The 14,603-nt window shown below is 36.3% G+C and overlaps 1 long non-coding RNA gene and 1 pseudogene across 1 annotated transcript; both read right to left on the bottom strand.

The window, feature by feature from the left end:
• Positions 1-7,064: 7,064 nt before the first annotated feature.
• On the bottom strand, positions 7,065-13,817 carry LOC112763125 (putative acyl-activating enzyme 19; annotated as a pseudogene).
• LOC140173066 (uncharacterized) lies at positions 7,862-11,336 on the bottom strand. The gene is made up of 3 exons (XR_011875792.1): positions 11,271-11,336; positions 11,120-11,179; positions 7,862-7,922 (listed from the first exon to the last, which is right to left on the bottom strand). It is a non-coding gene; the product is annotated as an uncharacterized lncRNA (long non-coding RNA).
• Positions 13,818-14,603: the final 786 nt, after the last annotated feature.

The raw sequence follows: 14,603 nt of genomic DNA on the forward strand, positions 1-14,603 counted from the left end.
TATTATTTTGCACATTTTCACAAGAATATACAACACCCAATTCTCAAACCAAATTTTTCCAAACCCAACTTCCCCACACTTAAATCATGAACACTCTCACTAGTCTAAGCTAACCAAGGATTCAAATTAAGGACATTATTGTTTTGCGCTTAGAGTTATTGATGAGGTAAAGTAAAGAATAAATGGGGTTAAAAGGCTCAACATTGGTTTACAAAGGATAATGAAAAGGTTAAGGCCATATGGGTATGTAAGCTCAGTGAAACAAGGCCTCAATCATGTAAGTGCATGCATACATCAAACAATGGAAATATAGAATTAATCAAGACAAAGATCACAATTTTAGAGAGAACAACACACACCAAAAATAAAATATTGGTTGATAAAATGCAACCAATCGAATAGGCTCAAAATCTCACTGGTTTTGTGTTCTAGCTCTAAACCATGTTCCAAAATAAATTTCTTCAAGCAAGTTTAACAAAAATTTTAATTCAAATTAGTGAAATGCTATAAAAAGTTTCTTGAAAAAAAATTCGTCACTTCAACCAAGTAGTGGTAAAATATGCAAGCAAACATGCAATCAAACATACAAATGCAACAATGAACTAACAAAGAAAATAAAACATTAGTGTTGAGAAGAAAATAACTAACCCACAGAAGTCAATATCGACCTCTCCATACTTAAAGATTACACCGTCCTCGGTGCATGCAAAGAGGTGCAAGTGGACAGGTTGCTACACTGATGCTTTTCTCCAAAGATTGTGCAGATGGACTTGTCTGTCGTCCCATTGAGAAGCTTTTCCTTTCCCTTTTTTGGTGGCCATCCTGAAAGAAGAGGAAAAAGAAGAAAATTAACCCAGAAATAACGATAAGAAAACAAATAAAATATGAGTAGGTTAATGCCAAATAATGAGGGTCTCAATTACATGGTAGCTACAACATGCAAGTGAGAAAACAATAGAAGCAAATGGCATATCAATAGTGCAAAAAATTGCAACAATGGGGGAAAGTGTGGATCATGAAAGACAGTGTAAGTGCACATCAATGCAAATGGAATACAAATTTCATAAAAAAATTAGCATTGATCTATGAATAATAATACCCAACAATTTAAAACAAGTCACGAAGCACCAAAATAACGCAAGAAAAGATGCAACAGTTTAATAAGACATTTAACACCAATGGAAAAAAAATAAACTTAGAAAAGAAAATAAAAACATGAACAAAATTAAAATGCAAGGCAGAAAAGTATGCAAATGTAGTAAGTAAAAGAAATTGAAAGGGAATATGGAGGAGAATGTAAAGAAATGAAGAAGAAGAACATAAGAAAGGAGGAAGAAAGAGGGAGAAATGATAAGAGAACAAGAAACAGACGCGACGCGCGCGCATGCATCACGCGGATGCATGAAAACAGAAATGGCCATGTGACGCGTAAGCGTCGCCCACGCGTACGCGTGGGTGCCCGAAGAAGAAAAGTGACGCGCGAGCGTCGGTCACGCGTACGCGTGACAACTCGTGCGATTTCAGCACAGTGGTAGCCCAATATTCTGTTCAATTCGATCTTTTACGCCGATTTTCATGCCCACGCATACGCGTTGCTGACGCTTACGCGTGGGTTGAAAAATTTGCAGGGAACGCGTACGCGTGAGGCACGCGTACGTGTGGGGTGGCTTGTGCGCCACGCACCCCTCCCGCGCGTTTCCATCACAACTCCCTGTTCATTTTATTAATATTGCGAACCTGCATGTGACGCGTGCGCGTCATCGACGCTTACGCGTCGATCGCAGATTTTTTTTAGACAACTAAACCATGAATTAAACGAAATAAAAATATCTAAAAATAAAAATAAAAATCTAACTTATTACTAATATAAATAAAAGGGGAAATTAGAAAGAATTTACCATGGTGGGGTGTCTCCCACCTAGCACTTTTAGTTAAAGTCCTTAAGTTGGACATTTGGTGAGCTCCTTGTCATGGTGACTTGTGCTTGAACTCATCTTGAAACTTCCATCAACGCTTGAACTTCCAATAAGCTTCAACATCTCCAAATAAATTCACCAAGCCTTGATGAAGTTCTCCACAAGCTTTGAGCTCCCAAAATTGATCCTCTTGTATGCCTGGATCCCAAATCTTGTTTCTCCACTCGTCTGTCAGTTGATCATCATCACTCCAACCGGGTGACAAGCAATATGAATTCTCAATGCAATACCAAACTCTTCTCTTAGATCTAACCAAATGTTCACTAGTCCCACCCTTGTATCTAGCTCTTGAAATATCAACCTTGACGAGCCTTGATTTGCAACTCCAACCACTAAACATCCTTCTCTTACGCTTAATTCCACAGAGCTCCCTAAGTTGGCCGTTCGTTTAAAGAATACCATACTCAAGTGGGACAGTAAAGCGAATAGAGATAAGTTTTACCCACTCAAATGAAGGAGTAGATGACAACCTAGGTAGAGAAGTCTCCAACGTTCTTGACAAAAGCGTACTCAACTCCCGTCCAACCTTTGCGAAGGACTTCCACTTCCACATCATTCTCAAACTTACTCATAGAAGGTTCTTCATACCCAAGGAGTTCATTTGCGGAAGTAGATTCATCACTAGAAAGACTTGACTTATGATCATCATCACCAAAGGAACTTGCTTCTTGATCTATCCCATCCAATTCTTCATAGGGAATATGCCATGGAGGTTGTGCACTAGCCTTCTTGACATCAATTTCAATCTTCTTGGAGGAATACTCTACAACTCGTGATTCCCATGGAGGTTCGGCATCTCCTAAGTCTTCGACCACTTCTTCCTCTTCAACTATTACGGCTTCCTCCACTTGTTCCAATACAAAGCCACAATTCTCACTTTCCACCAGAGTTTTTAGTGTCTCCTTCATGCTACGCTCTTCTATTGGTTCTTCACATGTAGCCATGGGAGTACGTTGAGTATTGAAGCGCAGAGAGGCTAAATTACCTACTACCTCGGTCAAGGTAGCTATGAACTCTTGTGTCGTCCTTTGCACCTCTCTTTGCTCTTGAAGAAGAACACTTAGAGTGTCATCCATTGGAGATTGGGGTAGATATGAGGGTTCATTACTTGGGAAGAAAGGTTCATGATATGAGGGGGGTTCATCATAATAAGGGTGTGGTGGTTCAACACTCGCCATCTTTTCCACTTGTTGCACAACACACTTCAATCCCTTGTTCTCAAGTTGAGATTCTTTAGCCATGAGAGCTTCGTGTGCTTTCCGGTTTCCCACTTGCTCCAATTGATGAAGGGTTGCTTGAAATTGATCCAGTGTTTCTTTGAGACGATCCCTTGACTCTTGTTTCGCTTGAATAACATGATTAGGATCATATGGCTCTTGGATTGATGGATATGGATATGGTGTATATGGAGATGGTGGTTCTTGGGAGTAATTGGGTTGGAATTGGGGTGGCTCTATGTATGGTTCATATGGCTCATAGGGTAGTTGGTATGGTGGATAATGGTTAGGATCATATGAGGGTGTTTGGTAGTAGATGGCTTGCGAGTATGGTAGTTCAAAACTATGTTGAGGAGGGGTTCATAGGCATATGGTGGGCCTTGTTGGTAACTACAAGGGGGTCCACCATATCCATTGTCTTGGTACGCACCTTGGAATGGCTCTTGCTAATAGTAAATTGGTGGAGGTTGATTGTCATGAAAAGGTCCACCATAACAATTGTATTGGGATGTATCGTAGAATGGTTGTTGCTCATGGCACATTGGAGGATGTTGTTGTCGAAAGGGTTGATCAAATCCTTGTGGCTCTTCCCATCTTTGGTTGTCCCAACCTTGATGCATGTTCTTATTGTAGCTTCCATTCCCTAACATAATTGTGACCAAACTCGTAGCCAAAGGGATGAGAATTCATAATAACAAAAGAAAGTAAAAACAAAAACTAATAAGAAAATAATGAGAATAAACTCCTAAAACTAGAAACAACTAACAAAGAAACGAAAAAGCAAAATTATTCACAATACTCACAATAACCAATAATAAGGCATACGTTTGCAATTCCCCGGCAACGGCGCCAAAAATTGATGGGGAAAAATCGTCGGTAAAGAATTTCACAAAAATAATCGCGTTGCAAGTATAGATCTAAACCGACAATTATACCTCAACCAAATTTAATTTTTTTGTCACAAAAGCAAACCCAATAAAAATCAACCAAAGTATTAAACCTCAGGTCGTCTCTCAAGGAATTGCAGGGAAGTGTACTTATAATTGGTTATGAGATTTTATCTTTTTGGGTTTTGAAATAAGGAACAAGTAATGTACATAACAAGGAAATAAAATAATAACTAGAAAAGTCTTAACAAGGATTGATAATTGGAATTCCTATCCCCATTATCATAGTCACTTGTGATAGTAATTGCCTTTTGCTCTCACTTAGTTAACCTCTAACAATTGAAGGTAAGTCAAGTGAGAAAATCAACTTGAATTCACAAGTCCTAATCAAAGACTAGAGTTAGTGAAGCTCAAGCCAACTAGCAAGTTTCAATCACCAACCAACAAGAGACTTATGATGATTCAAGAGTCTCCAATTAATCAATTCAAGCTAAGAGTATAAAAATCTAACTTAAAATCCTCCCAAGCATTTTATCAAACACTTGGAAGGCACAACATAAAAACATAGAAAACTAACAAGGAATATTAAATCTAAACAACCAATTGCAAACATCAATAATAACAAACGAAGAAAGGAACAATAATTGTGAAATACCTCAAATTGCATTAAATAGAAATTGAATCTAACATAAGAATTCATAAACTAAAATAGCAACATAAAGTAATCAACAAGGGAAATAAATAAACTAGAAAGCTAGAACAATTAAAAGTAGAAGAGAAACTAAATTAGACTAAGATAGAAATATGAAATTAAGAAGAATTAAAACTAAGAAACCTAAAACCTAGAGAGAGAAGAGAGCCTCTCTCTCTAGAAAACTACATCTAAAACCTAAAATTATGTGAATCAAAGTTGAATGATTGATTCCTTCACTCTGTAGTCTCTAATCAGTGTTTTCGGGCTTGAAACTGGGCCAAAAATAGCCTAGAAATTGCCCCTAGCGTTTTCTGATACGTGCAGCACGTGGCTCTGTCACGCGTACGCGTCGCCCACGCGTACGCATCGCTGAACTTTCACAAGGTCATGCGTACGCGTGATTCACGTGTATGCGTCATCTAACTGCATGGCAAATTACATATCATTTTGAAGCCTCGGATGTTAGCTTTCCAACGCAACTGGAACCGCCTCATTCGGACCTCTGTAGCTTAGGTTATGATCGATTTAGTGTGAGAATAGTGGATAAAATCCACTCAATTAAGCACAAGATAAACCCTAAAAAGGGGGTTTATCAGTAGGTCGAAGGAAATACCCCAGCTCATCTTCAATTCGGATAAAGGAAAAGGCTTCCTCATCCTCCAAATCATAATCTTCTTCTGGGTCACCTTCATATTCCCCCAGATATTCGGTTGGAAAGATCGAAATCGTTCCAATCATGTCATCATCCCCTTCATCAAAATATTCTTCGTCGACATCAACTTCTTTGTTTTTCTCGACCCCTGAGGATTGAGCTACTGCTTTTTCCTTTTCCATCTTTGCAGGAGACAGAATTCCTTTTGGACAAGTCCCTCCATCAGAAAAAAAGACAATCCGAGAATGCACGGAGGGCGTTGCCCCCTTGCTTACTTCTACATGGGGCTTTTTATTTTGATTGAAATTTCTCCTTCCCCCTCGACCTCTTGGATAACCTCTGGCTCTACCACGAAAGTGGGAATATTGGTTTCGAGGAGGTCCTCGATTTTCTCACTGTGGATTGCGTCGATAAAGGGCATCCCGCTTCTGGAACTCTTGACAGTTCCGAATCCATTGGACACCTATAGCCTGAGATCGGCTCAAAGGTGTAACCATATTTTGTTGAGAGGCCTTAGAGGTTTGACCTTCAACACGTCGAATCGGCTGCCTCTAGCATGCCTGTTCTTCTCTATGAGCTAATTCTTTCTTCATCCTCTCTTTTTCAAAAATCGCCGCCGCTTCAGCATCAAAAACGGCGTTACACCGTGGACACAGAGATACGTCCCGGTCTTTAATCTTTGGCTGCACTAGAAAGTCCAACAAACCATCTCCCGCATGGGGATACACCAATCGAACTTGTGACTGTGACTCAAAATCATCAAGAGCCATGTCAAAATCATAAGACATTCCTACCATGTTCACCCCGAAACACGGTTCGACGAAACTAGCCTCAGCATCGAAGGGATCAACATCAACCTTCATTTCTTTCTTTCCGTCATCGAATTTCAATTGTCCCTCCATTATTGTTTCCTGAATTAAGTCCCTGAGACGAATACAACTGTTAGTCGAATGACTTGTTGCTTGGTGAAATTTACAATAAATTTTTCCTTTCAAATATTTCACCGAAAGTAAAGTTCTACCCCAGGCAAAATTAACTGTTTATCTTTAAGCAACATATTGAAAATCTTATCAGATTTCGAAATATCAAAACTGTATTTCTTTCCACTTTTTAGTTTTGAATCATTCGAATTTTCATTACCAGGAAGCTTTTTAAATAAGGAACAGACATATGGAGGACCTTTCTTAAGTTCAGCCAAATTGACCTCTGTTTCAAACTCAAGTTCCTCTTCTGAGGACTCCATATTCACATAAGCAACTTTTTCTTTCCAAGTAAAAGGTTTACTCTTTAATCGTTGCTCACTCTTATGTTTCTCCTTCTCCTTTTTCATGAGTTCGGTTTGGCGAACCTTTTTCAGCCAGATGGGCTAGATCAGGGATATGCACATTAAGTAGCTTTCTACGCATATAAAATCTCAGCTCCATAGTAGCTATTTTCACTACTTTGCTCTCAGGTAATGAAATATAACATCTACTTCTAGCATTCTTGAAACGTATCATATAATCATCGAACACAGATTATAGTAAAAGGTAATAAAAGTTGCATGATCTAGCTTGTGTTCATCCTGTTTACACATTCAAAATTTCATACTTGGAAGATTTTGAACACAGAACCAATCTACCTAACACAGTACAAAAAAATTCAGCTATATACATCATCCTTAACTTTCATGTTGCTTTAGCATTTCAAGGGTAACACAATGCAAGTAATCGTCCCGACAACCAACGAAAATGCGGCCTCCAATCATTAACGGCGAAGAGAATATATCGCCGAGCAAGTCAAGCCTTGCAAATTCCTGCACATCAATTTTCTGTCAAATTGTGTCGTCAGAGGAATTCAGGTTCTCTCTAAGTAAGTGTATTCTTCCAGAACTTGAACAAATGCAGATTAACCTGAAAAGAAAAAAGGAAAAAACAAAATGCTTGAACTTTATGTATAAGATAAATTTACCTCTTTAATTTAGAAAAAACCAATTAGATTAACATGTCTGAGGAATGTGAGGCATCATCAGAGACTAGCTGCAAGTGCTCATCAACATAAGCAGATGAAGTTATTGGATCTCCAACATTGTGTTCCCATAATAAATCCCCATTCTCCTGGAGTTAATACAACATAAGTATAAAAGAAATATAGACCCAAAATCAATAATTTACATTGGTCTTTTTTACATGGAACTACATTTAGTAGAGCTAGTATTCATTGGTATTTAACTGAACATAAATGCAGCAATTGTAGTTCATGTCTTGTATTATTGTAAAATGATTTATTATTTTTGCTCAAAAATTGTCTTGAGAAACTTTTGGTTATAAACTGTATTATATCTAAAATAAGATAATCCAACTATAAACACTAAAACTACTATGAATACAACACAGTAAATTCACCTTTAAGTGATAGAGGGAGAAGGAGGTGGAGAAAAAATATGAAACAAGTTTATTGACTAGTTCTCACCGGTTTGAAAGAGTACACGCTTCCCTTTCTGGAGCATACTAGCACCTACAATGGAATAAACAAAACGATTACTAATATAGATAAACGTTTCAATGAATTTGTTTTGTCAAATTTTAGCAAATCGATGGTGGTTCGATATCTAGTGGTCTGGGAGCGAAACCTACTCCTCTGTGTAGGTACCAGTTTTCTAAAAGTGCATCAAAGCGTATGTCTTCGATTAGATGTGTATCGAGATGACAAATAAATAAAGGTTTGTAAAAGGATAAAGAAGTTTAAAACAAACAATTTCAAAAAGTAAATTGACTGAAATTGAAAGATTTTCTTTGAAAATAAAAGAAAGCAATAAAGTGTCTTCGAGTGAGTCAAAGGACTTTGACATGAAAATTAAAAGTGCAGAAATATAAATTGGACATTGAAATTAAATGGTACTTGGAAGATAAACTTGCTTGAAAAATAAAGTTTACAAAAAAATAAATTGAAAGAGTAAAACATGGAAGGAACCCTACAGAAAAGTAACTCAATCGCAGACTCAGGAATTCTTTGGGGATGTGAGTGTGCTTGAGTGTTTTCTGAGTTAAAGTTCCAACCCTTATTCCTTAAAACTTTCTAGTATTTATAATCTTCTTTTGTAACTGACAATTAATTACGGAATAACAATTTTGAATGCCTACACCTGGATAACCACTCCCGTTTCTTTGCCTGTAAATATTACCCATGATTTCCTCACGTGATGAAAGCATTTAACTTCTCCACTACCATAACTGCTCGATCCACCTATTCGAATATCTGGTTCGATTACTTATCTCGAATATCCGTCTAGTTGGACCCATCCAATTTAATGAAGCATTTCGAAATCGAACCCGTGTCGAGTTCCTCTTCGAATTGACCCACCTTAATCGAAAGTATTTCTTCGACTAACAAATTGCCCCCTTGGATTAATGTGTTTGCCTTAAAAAATATTAGAAGATAAAACACTTAATCCAAATTCAAATTTCAAACTATTAAATCAGTAATAATTACTATTTAACTTCCCATTAATACTGATCCACTCGACACGTTTCCCGAAATGTACGCTTTCTCTCTCCACCTCTTCGCCTTCTTCGGGAAGTTACCTTTTTTCACATTCCTTCTATAATAACGGGCACAACAACACTTCCTTTAAATTCAATATTTTCACTCTTGTTCAATTTTTCGAACTCTCTGAATTTCTTTCGCACCAGTTTTTCTTGCATAACCCTTAACCTTCAAAACTTCCTTTTCTAAGTTCTGCAATGGCTGCTTCCTCTTCTCACGCCGCTGCTCAAGACAAGGGTAAAGGTCTCGAAGTAGCACCACCAGCTCCACCAGCCCTCCATGTGCTAAATCAAGTCAATGATGAAGTCATTGATGACCCACAGCTTCAGGTTAATGATACTAGAATCTTGATCCCTTTTACAGTGAACGGAAATACACACTGTTTCTTTGGGCCTGTCGAATCCCTAGAAAGAGCGAATAAGAAATTACCTTTCTTTCCTAGCGCTCAAGGAGAAGACTTATTGATCAATCAAGCCATTGATATCTCTTTCTTCATTCATCAAAAAACCCTTCAAGAATAATCCAAAGATTAACCCTCGAGGTACTGACTTCACGGCCTAGTACCAACGCCTTGCTCCTTCAAAAAGCGCTGCCTGGGGGCTCTGGGGATCCAAGAATTCCTAAGGCTTTCTCACTTCTCACTTACAATACTCCCATGGATGATTGGAGCTGTGACTTGTTTTTGGAACAGGACGATCAACAACTTCCACCTTCCATGTGGAATGATTGGTATGTCTCTTTTGGATGTAGCCGCTATTACAGGGCTTCCAATAAACCCTCCTGACTGTACTTCTGACATGCAACCCAAACACCAATACACTATCTGATACGTGGTCAGGAGAGCATTTTCGTTATCTTAGAGCTAAGGGACGGAATGATAATCTTGTCATATTCAAGGATCTGAAATCTAGAAGAATTGTGCCATACCAGTCTTGGACATCTAGAAGACCAATAGTCCGTCTCAAAAACAGTGGTGCTGAAAGGACAACAATTCATAAAGGCCATTGGGCTAAGGCAAGACAACAAGAAGTCCAATAAAGCTTTTCAAATTCAATCAGAGGTATATTTTATTATTTATTTTTGAATTTTTATGCCTTTATTTTAAGTTTGTTTTGTTGTTAGAGTTTGTTGGGAGATTTGATTTACTTTTGATTTGTTTACTAGTATTTTTAGGAATTTTAAATTTAAGTCAAATCTGATCTAATCTAATAAGATCAAATCTGATTTGAATTTGTTATCATATCTTTAGGATTTTAAAATTTAAATCAAATCTGATCTAATCCAATAAGATCAAATCTGATTTAAATTAGTTATCTTATCTTATCCTTTAACTAGTTTGTTAGGAGTCTATTTAAACACCTTTGGTGAGACAATTTACATAACTTTTGATGAATAAAATTTTTTTAGTGCTTTATGCACGTTTTTTTTTAGTGTGATTAAGTGAGGTGAGTGATTTGCTTCGCTTGTTGCATGGAGAAAATTGAGTGATTCAATTTTCATCCCTCTGATCTAGGTTGTCAAGGACAAGTTCTTTGAAGGTCCAGTAGGGAATTCCTTCTGGTGACCTGGGTTGCTAAGAACAGGTGTCTTAGAGGTCTAGTAGGGAAAACTTTTTATCTATCTTTTATGTTTCCGCTGTGTTTCTTTATGCCAATAAATTCCTCTTCTTAATCCCATTCTTTTCTTGTCCCCCTTCCATTAAGATTTTATTACTTTAAATGTATTAAACCCCAACATAATTCATATCATAACCATTCCGACTTCTTTGCTTGTAAATATTACCCATAATTTCCTCACGTGATGAAATCATTTAACTTCTCCACTATCATAACTACTCGATCCACCTATTTGAATATCTGGTTCGATTACTTATCTCGAATATCCGTCTAGTTGGACCCATCCAATTTAATGAAGTGTTTTGAAATCGAACCCGTGTCGAGTTCCTCTTCAAATTGACCCACCTTAATCGAAAGTATTTCTTCGACTAACAGAATTACAAACAAAGACGGTAACAAATAAATTACCCTAAGCACTATAGCTATTATTCTAATTCTCACAATATTTTGTAGATCCCACCAAAAGGACATGAAGTGGTAAAGTGGAAGATATTGAATTCATGAAAATAAAATTGAGAATTAGCTAAGTAATAATCTAAGAGTATGACATACCTCATGAGGAAGCGTAGAAGGCATGCATGGCCCAGAAAATATAGGTCCATCAGTTGTTTGCTGAGCAAAAATTCACCACTAATGCAAGTTAAAATTACTTCCATAATCTTGTAACATAATTTAGGATTGTAAACATAAATGAAGTTTATACCTTCCAAACTGTGGATCCGTTTGGATCCAATGCAAGAACATGGCCATCTACTAAGCAACATATTACTGCAACAAACGGCAAAAGAAAAGGGGAACATCTGGTATTTAAAAAGACAAACAACATTATCAAAAGGAAGAAACAGTGAAACAATAAATACTAGTTCCGATTTCGGTGATGGACAGAGAACCAAAGACAGGACGTCAAACCTGGATTTAGTAAGGGAACATTTCAGTCTGAGTAGAACAAGCAATGAACTTCTACACGTGGCAGAAGTAACAGACTAATGCATGTCTAATTCTAATGTTCAATCAAAGGATTAATCTCCTGGTATATGCTAATCAAGTTCAATTCTTTCTTTCTTCTTTTTTTTTTATATTTTTTTTAGGTTAACTACCAAAAATGTCCTCGAATTATTTAAACGGCTAACAAAAATACATTCGAATTTTACTATCGAGAAAAATGCTTTCAAATAATTTAAAAACACAACAAAAATATCCAACAGTAAATATATATTTTCAAAAAATATCTTAGAGATTGAATTTTAATGCAATTTTTTGCAAGTATAATTATAAAAATAAGATATTATTATACTTAAAATTTGGTGATTTTTTGTTAAGTATATATTTTTTTATAATATTTTTGTTAACAACCAATAATACTTTTAAAAAATCACAAAACAATATATACTTAACAAAAAATCACAAAATTTTAAGAATAATAATATCTCATTTTTATAATCATGCTTGTAAAAAATCGCATCAAAATTAAATCTTTAATGTATTTTTTTGAGAAATACATATTTAATGTTAGTGTTTTTGTAAGATTATCTAACATTAGAGATTGAATTTTGATACAATTTTTTACAAACATGATTAGAAAAATAAGATATTATTATCTTTAAAATTTAGTAATTTTTCGTTAAATATATATTTTTTTGTAATTTTTTTGTTAACAACTAATAATGCTTTTAAAAAATCACAAAAAAATATATACTTAGAAAAAAAATCTCCAAATTTTAAGAATAATAATATCTCATTTTTTTAATTATGCTTACAAAAAATCACATTAAAATTCAATCTCTAAGGCATTTTTTGAAAATATATATTTACTGTTGGACTTTTTTGTTGCGTTTTTAAATTATTTAAAAGCATTTTTGTCTATAATAAAATTCGGATGCATTTTTTTGTTAGCATTTAAATAATTCGGGAGCATTTTTGGTGGTTAACCTTTTTTCCTTTTTTGTTCATATTCATTACTCATTAGTTAAACGTCCTGACTGAGCTTCTCCCACAAGGTCAAGGGACACAGTTCACCACTTAGCACAAGCAATTTCAGTGAACTTTGACCCCGCAGGCCAACATGAGTTTGTAATCCAGGAAGAATTGTCTACATTAGCGATGGAACAGCTGTAAGCCTATTAATACTATAAGCCTGAAGAAAATCTATTACAGAATATATGTTTTCTTTGAGAACACTGAAAGGAGGAATAACTAACATACAAGCCGTCAAAATAGCACTGAAAAATTCTTGCAGGTGATCAACGAAGCTGAGTGATGTTTTAAACAACAATGATTCCTGCCCATTCAGAGGATACAATCCTTGCATCCAGAAAAAGCGATTTGAAAGACCTAGGAAGAATATGAAACATACTGTGAGAATATATATTATAATAGATTAAAAAGCATATGGTTCAGATTCATTTTAAGAACATTATTTTCAGACAAATTTCATTTTAATGTTTCTCTGAATTTTCTTAGATCTTCGCTTTTGATTTATTTTCTAGCTGGCAGAGAAGGCAAACAAGGAAAGTAAAACAGCAACTACACAAACCATGTGAAACTATATTAAAGAAATCTTGCTTAGTGTACTACAATAGTCACAACAAACAATATTAACAACTTACCTTGTTCAGTGCCACACACTCCTTTCGGCTTTCCAGTTGAACCAGAAGTATACATTAAATAATAGAATGAACTCTTCTTTTCATTGGCACAAGGCCATAACAAATCTGTCAAATCACTATATTCTTGAAGGCGTTCTTCAATGGAGAAGCTTAAAACAGGACAACTTACTGACTTTACCAGCCAATGCGATTGATCAAGCTGGTCCAACTCACTACCAAATGAAGATTTGGAACCTATAATGAGATCAGCGCTTGAGGAAGCGACAATCGACAATAACCTTTCCTTCGGCCAATAAGGGTCCAAAGGCAAGAAAGCCTCCCCGCATCTCAATACAGAAAAAACAGCTACAATGTATTCCACAAGGTGGCATATATATTCCCACTATCTTTGGCCTATACTCTTCACTCGAGTCAACCACCGACTCTGAGCTAGACACATTAGTTTCCAAGTTTTTAGCTGCATAAATAGTTCCCTTTTCATGGTTAACCACATTGTCACTGTTGGGAATAATACACCATTTCCCCTTGAGAAAATACATTTCACAGAGAAATAAAATAGACACAATCACAACACAAGAATTTAACGTGGAAAACCCCAATTACTGGAGAAAAAAACCACGGCCGTTGTCAAATGACAACTAGAGAATATCACTATGTGAAAATTGTTACAACACATAGACTTCTTTTTCTCTAACACCGGCACCCCAGTACACCCACACTCTCAAAGAAAATATTTAACTACACCTCACAACACTCTCTTAATCAAAGAGTATAGAGGAAAAGAAAAGTCAGATACAAGCTTTAAGTGTTTCCGACTGGTGCAAAAAATATGGAGAACTTAGCCTCATATTTATAGCCTAAGCCACCCACTCCATTTGCTATCCTAAGCAATGTGGGACTAATTCAACCAAATCCTAACAATCTCCACCTTGATTGAAATAGTCACACATCTTCAGCTTCCATAGTCAACACCGACAATTCTTTGCTGCCATTGTCCATTGTCTATACCGACAATCATAGTTCAGAGAACTATCATACTCCACCATGAAAGTATACTCACTTGAAATTAGACCACTCCAAGTATTTCGCCTTGGTACAGATCGAAACCTTGCTGAAAATTCATGGTGCAACTTCCAAATTGGCTTTTCCTGGAAGTTCTTAGCCATCGACATAACTCCGCCACACACCTTGCATCTCAATGCCAACCAATGCCCGTGTGCAATTGTGGACCCGATTGCCACAACTTATCCTTATCCATGGCAGTGCGGCAATACCATGAGGATACTTCTTATCTTCTACACCTTGTGCAAACCTGATTGTATCAACACATCCTTGACTTGTATTTGCCACAAGCCAAAATTGATTCTTCCATCAAATTTCTCTATTTCAAGCTTCACATCACTTGAATATCCTGACATTGTTACAACTGT

The sequence above is a fragment of the Arachis hypogaea genome, chromosome 17 (genome assembly GCF_003086295.3).
Source record: "Arachis hypogaea cultivar Tifrunner chromosome 17, arahy.Tifrunner.gnm2.J5K5, whole genome shotgun sequence".
NCBI lineage: Eukaryota > Viridiplantae > Streptophyta > Magnoliopsida > Fabales > Fabaceae > Arachis > Arachis hypogaea.